The sequence below is a fragment of the Sinocyclocheilus rhinocerous genome, unplaced genomic scaffold, assembly GCF_001515625.1.
Source record: "Sinocyclocheilus rhinocerous isolate Xijiao unplaced genomic scaffold, SAMN03320098_v1.1 scaffold323, whole genome shotgun sequence".
Taxonomy (NCBI): Eukaryota; Metazoa; Chordata; class Actinopteri; order Cypriniformes; family Cyprinidae; genus Sinocyclocheilus; species Sinocyclocheilus rhinocerous.
In genome coordinates, this window is record NW_015643640.1 from 1,742,389 (window position 1) to 1,751,932 (window position 9,544).

Genomic DNA, 9,544 nt, shown 5'->3' on the forward strand with positions numbered 1-9,544 from the left:
CACTCTCTCTCTCTCTCTCTCTCTCTCTCTCTCACACACACGGTCGGAACACAGCCGAAACAAACCAAATCCGTGAAACAACACACAGACCCTCCTCATCAACACAAGGCAAGCTGTTAATTATCAAAAGCCAAAGATGAGCAATAGCCCTTCACGAACGAGCACACAAACCAAATCTAACGAGGGACGCGGCGGAATCACGAGGAGGAGCGCGGCACGCTGCTGAAGGGACCTAATGAGCATGTTCATTTCCATTTACATTGTTTCTTTGACAATAATGATGTCCCATTAGGGGAGACTAAAGGGTTATAGAGTGAGAAACGCGCCAGGCCTCATTACCAAAGGTGGGGAGGGAGGCGCCTTTAATTGCTCTATCAGGGCCCAGAGTTACACTTGATAGGACAACAGAAGCAGACTTTGGGGAGGAAGAAAAAAGAGCGAATGAGAGACAGAGAGAGAGAGAGGGTCCTCTCTGAAGTACCTAAAAGCAGTGGAGACCAGTGTGCGACTGGAATAGGAATCCGTTCAGAGCGGCGAAGGAAGGCCAGATGAACTCTGAAAGAGTGAAACTACACAATGGCAGACGCACCGCTACGGTTCGAGAGCTGGAGATCTGCAGGGAGCAGATCAAAAACTCTTAATCTAGGAAAAAAACACACTTATACTTCAGAGAACTGAAAAGATCCTTTAAAAGCTGATTAGCTCCTGACTAGGCTGCCGCTGAGCACAACTAACTAGAGTCACTTGCTTGGAGCTCTCAGTCCAAAAGGATCTTCAGACTGACGTCTTGAAGTCGAGTCATTAACAGCATAACATGAACTTTCCTGTCCCAAAACCAGACTTAACATTCTCAGCATACACGGGAACAGGGGTGTCCTCCTCATCAAAGACCTCGGCTCTGCGAGGATTAGCAAAAGAGAAATTAAAGCTTACAAAGGAGAAGCGATCAATACCTGAATATGGAGAACAAAGCAGTCGTGAACGTAGTGTCAAAGCGAGCCTCGTCCCGTGCTCATGTGCAAACTCATCAGAGGAGAAAACGCTGACAAAGATGTGAGCATTTCTAAAATATCAGTCTGAAGGGAGGATTTATGTTGACTGCGAGGTGAAAACAATCACACTGGACTCATGCACTTCTTAAGTCCCATTCACACAGTTACTACTGATGCTGTAGTTATGATTTAATAAATTAATTTAACACGTCTCGGGACTGTACATCTGTAAATAACTTATCAAACTTAACTTTTCATCTGTAAATAGCACATATGCACATTCACAATTCTGTCTACTGATATTTTCTATTTCTCTATATTTTATTACTATATATAGTTATTTATAATTTATTGTCTACTGTCTTTATTATTAATGTTTCACACACACTTTCTGTTGTTAGTGTCAGCCACACAACCAATCTCGTCTCTTCGTGTGTTTGTGTCCTCATAACAAATGCATGGTGCTACTTTGCATTGAGGTTTTTCTGAGTGTCTAGGTTCCTGTCATGCGTGGATCCTCGGGATGGAGACACACTATCACATGATAAATGTTAAAGCACAGTCTGGAAGGCCGTGTTCACTTTCATTAAGAACAGAGGCCTGGAAAATACTGTTAAGGGTCAGCTTTTAATGTGAAACTGTATCACTCTATAACACACTGTGAAATAAGTTTTAGCATGAAATGTCTACCTAGGCAACATTTTTAGGCATCGCCGGGGACAAACACTACTTCAAACGGCGTTTTTAATTTGACTAAATAAAAATAGCAAAGGCTGTGAATTAAATAAATAACACATGTGTGCTGTGTGTTTCAGAGTTAAGCACAGCACTGTGTTCTTTTACAAATGAACAGCTCATGACGATGTGATTATACTGATATGTGATCACAACAGTTTTGGCAAATACAATAACTGAAGTGAGCAGGTTTCTTCTCATATTGACATGAATGGTGACTGCTGAGCCAATTTACATGTATTTGAGAGCATTGTGATACTTTCAAGACCAAAAAATAAACTAAAACTTGCAGGAAATGAGCTCTCAAAGAGACAGTGCTGAAGAATATGTTCCCCAAACACACGACGGCAACAACAACAAAAGTCTCGACTTGTGAGGGACTCAGATCTCAGATCAGACCAATCTTGAACTTCTGAGCATTAAACAGAGTGCTATATTTCTGGCAAACCGACCGAGCCATCACCCTGAGAACACCGTCACTACGTCTAAAGGGAATCAGGAGGTGGCAGCATTATGCTTCACTGCGGCGTGAAGATTAAAAAATAACAGACAGCACTAACTACAGAAAAACTCAGGAGTTAATTAAGCTGCAATCAGCAGGAGCACTGGGACAATTAATCTTCCATCAAGGCAAAGACCCGCAACACAGTGCACAGAGCAAACAGTGAGCATCCAGAGGCCTGTGGAGACAAACACACTCCACATGATGAAGAAAGAGCTGAGAAACTCACCCGGACCGCTGCCTACACGTCTTATACATGTCCAGTCGCAGGACAGTACTTTTACACACAGTGTGTAATGCGTTTGAAACAAGTCTCTTCTGCTCATCAAGGCTGCATTTATTTGATCAGAAATACAAAAAAAACGGTAAAATTGTGAAATATTATTGCAATTTGAAATAATGGTTTTCTGTGTGAATATGTGTTAAACTGTCATTTATTTCTGTGATGCGCAGCTGAATTTTCAGCATCATTACTGCAGTCTTCAGTGTCACATGATCTTATCTAATATGCTGATTTATTATCAGTTCTGGAACCTGTGATACTTCTTAATATTTAGTTTTTTGGAACCTGTGATACTTTTTTTTTTAGGATTCTTTGATGAATAAAAAGTTTAAAAGAACAGCATTTATTTAAAATAAAAAAATTATTTTCTAACAATACACATTTTTTTTTTTTTTTGAAAGAAATGCTTTTATTCATTACATTGTTAAAAAAGTAAACGTAGCTCATTATATTACAGGTTTATGTCCATACTAACAATTTAATGTTCTTTTTTGTAACTTTAAAGTAAATGTTATTAGTAGAAGTAATACTTATAGTATAATACTTCAAGGTGTACCTTTTGAAAAGACTCTGCTCCAGTGACAGCTTTGTGCCTTTTTTCTATTTCTCTGAGAGTGTACAGCATGTTTCACAGCCATGAAAGAGGCATTACAGCATTACCAACTCAACTCCTAGCAAACTAATATGACAAGTGAAAGCCAATCTCTGCGTCCAGCAAACACAAGAGCCGAGGCTGTCTGTCGGCCCGGATGAAAACAGATGTTACATAATCCTTCCCTTTCTTTGCAGAGAGACGACTGTAAGAAAGCGTGTGAAGTTCAGCCGTGTTTCTGACACATTTGTTTGAAGGCTGTGATGACTGTAATTACCGGCGGCAGACAAGCAGGCCTTGGCACCTGTGTTTTCTCTGAGAGCGAGATAATGAAAAAACAACAGCACTGTCATCACCTTCGGGTTCCTGATTGCATTATCAAAACTACAGCCGGGCTTGGCGTCTGGGCGTGACCTTGTTAACTGCCAGGGTAATTAAGTTTAACCAATTGGGAGAGGGGATGATAAATTATTAGCAGGTAGATTTTGTTCACATTTTATTAAATTGGCCTGCCAAAAGGGTCGGCCAAATTATCTGGGGCCTCATTTGTTGGAGGCCGGCCACATTGGCGCATCTGTTACAATTATTTATAATTTCAAGCAGTCGAAAACCAACAGAGTTCGGCATCAGCCGCATAAAGCAATTTACAAATGATCTGATGAGGGAGTGTTTGAGTGTTTTCCCCTCATTTCCAGCCGGCAGGGAAGAAGAGGGGTGAAGAAGGAGAATAAGAGTGTGAGAGAGAGAGAAGGGGAAACAGCGTGCTGTAATTACAGAACACGATTAGGATGTTCTGGGAGTTTGGCTGGTCTCGATGTCGAAGCAGAGGGAACATATGGAGCGGCTGGTGATCGCTCTCCCCGAGGCCCGCGACCCGTCTGCTGCGTCTGAATTACACTGCTCTACACATGTACCGTTCCTGATCACTGTTAATTACCAAACAGCTATAATCAGGCCCCTGACTGTATGACGCCAGCAGACGAGGCTTCGCTCGGAGCACTGTGTGAACACAGACGCAAGCGGCTCTCGGGTCAGGGTCGTGTTTCTGCTGATCAGAGGCCCTGCAGATGGACGGGGACCGTAAGCAAGCGAGTAAGTGACCAGTCGAGCCTTTAACACATGGCTGGGGTTTATTAATGAGTCTCAGTACACACGCGGCTCATCTGATGAAAGCACTTGAGCACAAGAGGTCATATCATTACAGGAGAAAACATCACAAACAAACTCGCCAGCATCCACCCGAGTGTTTCAGGACAGCCAGCGGCTGGATTCATTCAGCGGCGTTCTTGCTAATATACGGCTGTTTCAAATACATTACAGTTCAGAATGAGCTTCTCTACACCGAGTCAAACAGCTGAAACATCATCGTTTCTTTCTTACACAAATCAGACATCTGGCTTAGAGTTCCAGTCGACTGACCGCTGCCAGACAGAGACACGTATATCATAACGGAAGGATTTTACAAAGCTCTATTCCCTCATATTTACTGAATATTTGTCATTTTTGTTCACTGGCAGATAACACTTTACGATAAGGTTCCATTAGTTAATGTATTAACTAACATGAACAAATAATGAAAAATACATTTATTACAATATTTATATACAATAATATTAATATACAATATTTTAACATTAACTATATTAGTAAACGCTGTAGAAGTATTGTTCATTCTTAGTTCATGTTAAGTAAAGTAGCTAACTAATGAACCTTATTGTAAAGTGTTCCTTTATTTTATCGACACATTCGTTACTGACAGACAGCAGCTTTTCCAAAAATAATGTTTCATCTGTGAAAAATGTTTAAATAGAATAACAATAATACATTAGACTGTAATATATTTGAAATAAAGAATTATTTATATTTATTCATATTCACATTTATATGTTAACGGCTTAATTTCACCAGTAATTATTCCGCAGTTATGGAAGTGGAAGAGTACGTTAATAAATAGATAGTAATTTCTTGTAATTGTGAATTTGTAGCTTTCACAGTGTCACTTTATATATATTTTTTTGGTTTTTATCTTAAACTTTACCTAAACTTTCCTTTATTTTTTAGCATAACAACGCATCCTAACCTCGCTGTGATCCAATCTTTGTCATGTAACACACCTATTTGTTTACATAGCTCACAGTTATTTGTGATCTGAAGTATGAATGAATGAATTATGCATTTATATAGCGCTTTATTGTGTATTTTTGTACACCCAAAAGCGCTTTACAATCATGTGGTGGGGGGGGGCCTGTCCTCAACCACCACCATATATTATATTATATTATATTAATTATATTATATTATATTATATTAGTAGAAGGCCTGTGGGTAAATGCACTTCCTCCATGAATCCTACACCCTGATTTTCTCTTTATTTCATGTCATCCGGCTGAGTTCTGACGTCTCTAGGTTTCATCCTAGTTCTATGATCTGTTTTTGTATCCCCATCCACAGATGTTTGGCAACAAGCCCAGTGCATTATGGGAGTTGAAGTTTCTTTACCCTTTCAGAAGCAGGGAACACCGCAGGCCTTATATTCTCTAGTTATTTCAATCCAAAAATCGTTCCTTTTTACTGCATAGACAGTCACGTTTTATTAAGAGGACATCTCGCCAGCAGTGAATGACCACACAAAATATATTCAAAATCAAAATAAAACATTTTAATGTCATGCAAAACACAATCAGTACCTGAACTGTCAGCTGTGAGCTGGACTCGACAAAGAGTCTGATTAACGTGGAAAAAATACCATTTATAGCATCGCGGAGTCACGTCAGGTAAAAGATGGAAAGAGGCTCCAACACACAATACTCACAAAAACAGACGATTGTTTTAGATGATTTCAGAGTAATATCGTATATATGTATTATTCAACCTTCAAATGAAGCAGCACCAATAACGGTTTAGAATGCAACTTGAAATACTTTCTGATGTGAAAAGTGAAAGTGTTGTGATCTGCGTTTGGTGTGACCCGGTGCTAACCACACAAAGGGTGGCCTGTGCAAAGTTTAGTTTAGTTTAGTTGCTGTGGAAGCACAATAGGCCTGACGAGACGAATTCTATCTAAACCCTGATGCAGGACTCCAGACAAACACATCGGCAGGAGCTCAGTATGCTGGAAGCTCAGGGTTTGAGCGTCAGAGAGTGATCAAAAGAAACACATCTACTCATCTAAACATGACCCCACATAACAAGCCGTGTGTGCAGGGAGCGGACACTTCAATTATACATCTGACAGCTCGGCTTCCACTAACACTAATAACACGCCCTCTGTCAGAGTTTATTATGCCAAAAAATAAAATATTATTGGTTAATTTACGTATTTGGTAACACTTTATTTTGAACGTCCACTTTCGACTCCATGTCAGCTAGCAGTCATTACAGTATTAGAGACTGTCTGCTTGATATCTGCTCACACTTTGTTTTGATGGACATTCTACTGATTATAAGTAACTTTGCAAGTACATGTCAACATATTCTATCAATCCGAATCTAACAGTCTACTAATACTCTAATGAGAGTTGGCATGCACAGTAGTTGTTAATTAATGAGAGTTCGTTAACATGTAGTTGCAAAGTTAGTTAGTAGAATGTATGGACTATCAAAAAAAAGTGTAATCAAAATATTTCTTAATTAAAAACTGAGAATTGTCTTTGAAGTAAATGTAATAAAATATACAGTACAAAACCAAATTTATTTTGCTTGATCCCACTGAAGCAAGGTTTTTATTGGATCTTTGATATTTGGATTATTTACAGTGGGTATAGAAAAGAATCACATTAATGATCACATTGTGTTGCTTTGCGGCCTGAAATGAAGACGGACAGAGTTTTTGTTTTATCCAGCTGCAAAGCAACAAAATGTGATTATTTTAAAGGGGGCTGATTCTTTTCTAGACCCACTGTGTGTGAGACAGGCCACATCCATCTCTCTAACCACAGAAGAACATGATTCCGGCTGCACTGGCTCTTCTTTAGTCCCAAACACACACACAATGGACTTCGTCTCTGCTCCTCTCGGACTTTCCTTGCTCCATCACTCCTCTCTTATTCAAACTAGTCTGGTCTCGCTCAGATCCCTCTGCTGATCAGCACTTTGATCATTCCTAACATTAAAATAAAGCTCTAACAACCAGTGCATTAGAATTTAGCAGGTGTTCAGGAAGAAGCTGATACAGAATTTCAGATTTCAATAGAATACACAACCCAGTCAGTGCAATTATAGCGGAACGGAAAGCCCTCTTGACTGTGTTAGTGCTTGGGATAACTGATCAGATCACTTTGATGTCTGCAGGTAAAACTGTTAAGAAACAAAACAGCAAGGCAGCCGCTACATGTGTTCAGTAAACACAATTTCATATTCAAAGCAATGCATTGAAGTCTGCATAAAGCATGCATGGATGATTGGCACATACCCAAAACTACACACACACACACACACACACACACACACACACACACACGCACACACGCACACACGCACACACACACACACGCACACACGCACACACGCACACACACACACACGCACACACGCACACACGCACACACACACACACGCACACACGCACACACGCACACACACACACACGCACACACGCACACACGCACACACACACACACGCACACACGCACACACGCACACACACACACACGCACACACACACACGTATAAGTGCAAATGACAAGTCTCGGTTAGCCTAACGCAGTACACGTAGCAAGGTGTATATATATATATATTACACACACACACGACTACTGCGGAAACCTTGCATAGTTGTACTTACTAACTGAACTATCTGCTAAACTTTCAGCAACGATCTACATGACTGCTACAAAATACACAACTTCATCCACATGAAGCCATTTTCCTCAAAGTTCAAGCACGGACTGATAATTTCAGCTTTAATAAACTATCTGTGTGAGTCATTCTGTCAGATGTTCATGAGTCTCTAGGGACAAAATAAAAAGCAAAGTCCTCAAGTACGAAAGGAGTGCAAACCTGGAGCTGAGCAATGAAAACAATGAAATCCTAAATCTGCACGGGCTCCCCTCCGGAGAGAGATGAAGACCGGCTTTATTCTTTACTCTTATCACATTCAATTAATATTTGAATCATTCTGATCAATACTGATAAGAAGATAATTATTTTCATGTTATGGTTGATGATGGTCAAATGACTGCAATCAAAATGGTACTATTTTGTCTAAATAAATTACAAATAAAACACTTTAAAATGAGCATGTGCAAACAAATATTTAAATACATTATTACTCGCTGTAATAATTTAAATACATTATTACTCATTGTAAAATTACTCATACAATATGCAGTCGTATATATATATATATATATGTGTAAAAATGCCATACAGTGAGGATTATTTCAAAAATAGCAACAAATAGATTTTATTTATGAATTGACTTCTATTAACTAAATCTAAGATTTTTGCACTGTAGTGAATATATATATATATATATATATAATGCATTAAATGAATTAGATTAATGACCTGCGCAACTCAATGAGAGCAGCTGAGTCCTTAGCCATCTTCAAGAATCGGCTAAAAACATCTTCTATTGACCCTCTAACTCTAGCACTCTCTATTCTAATTCTATTCTTACTCCTTGTCTTCTTTAAAAAAAAGGCCCTCTAACACTATAGTGTTCCCTAGTCTTTTTCTATTCTATCTACCTGTTTTCTTTTTATTTATTATAAAAAAAAAACTTACTACGTGTGCTGCGTTAGACTAACCGAGACTTACATATTATTACCCTTTAGTTAGTTTTGATTGCTTCTATTGTCCTCATTTGTAAGTTGCTTTGGATAAAAGCGTCTGCTAAATGACTAAATGTAACATTCATGAAGAACACTGTTCTTTTGTACTTTACATTGATCAAAGAATCCTGAAAAATAAAATGAATCACCAAAAATATTGTGCAGCACAACTGTTTTCAACATTGATGATAATCAGAAATGTTTGTTGAGCAGCAAATCAGCATATTAGAATGATTTCTGAAGATCATGTGACACTGAAGACTGGAGTAATGATGATGGAAATACAACATAATAAATTACATTTAGAAAACATTTATTTAAACTGTAATGAAAATGTCACAATATTACTACTTTGACAGTATTTATGATAAAACTAATGCAGCTCCATACACACTACCAGTCAAAAGTTTGGGATCAGAACGATTTGTAATGTTTTTTAAAGAAGTCTCTTCTGCTCATCACGGCTGCATTTATTTGATCAAAAATACAGAAAAAATTTAATATTGTGAAATATTATTACAATGTAAAATAACGTTTTTCTATTTTAATATACTATTCTATTCTAATTTATTTCTGTGATGCGCAGCTGTATTTTCAGCATCATTACTCCAGTCTTCAGTGTCACATGATCTTTAGAAATCATAATAATATTCTGATTTGTTATCA

At 38.5% G+C, this 9,544-nt stretch overlaps 1 long non-coding RNA gene across 1 annotated transcript in view; it reads right to left on the reverse strand.

The window, feature by feature from the left end:
• Nucleotides 1–9,544, reverse strand: part of LOC107757599 (uncharacterized) — a 12,366-nt gene that overhangs the window by 422 nt on the left and 2,400 nt on the right. Inside the window, exon 2 of the long non-coding RNA XR_001641949.1 lies at nucleotides 5,440–5,442. This is a non-coding gene — a long non-coding RNA (uncharacterized LOC107757599). The remainder of the gene's footprint in view (nucleotides 1–5,439; nucleotides 5,443–9,544) is intronic.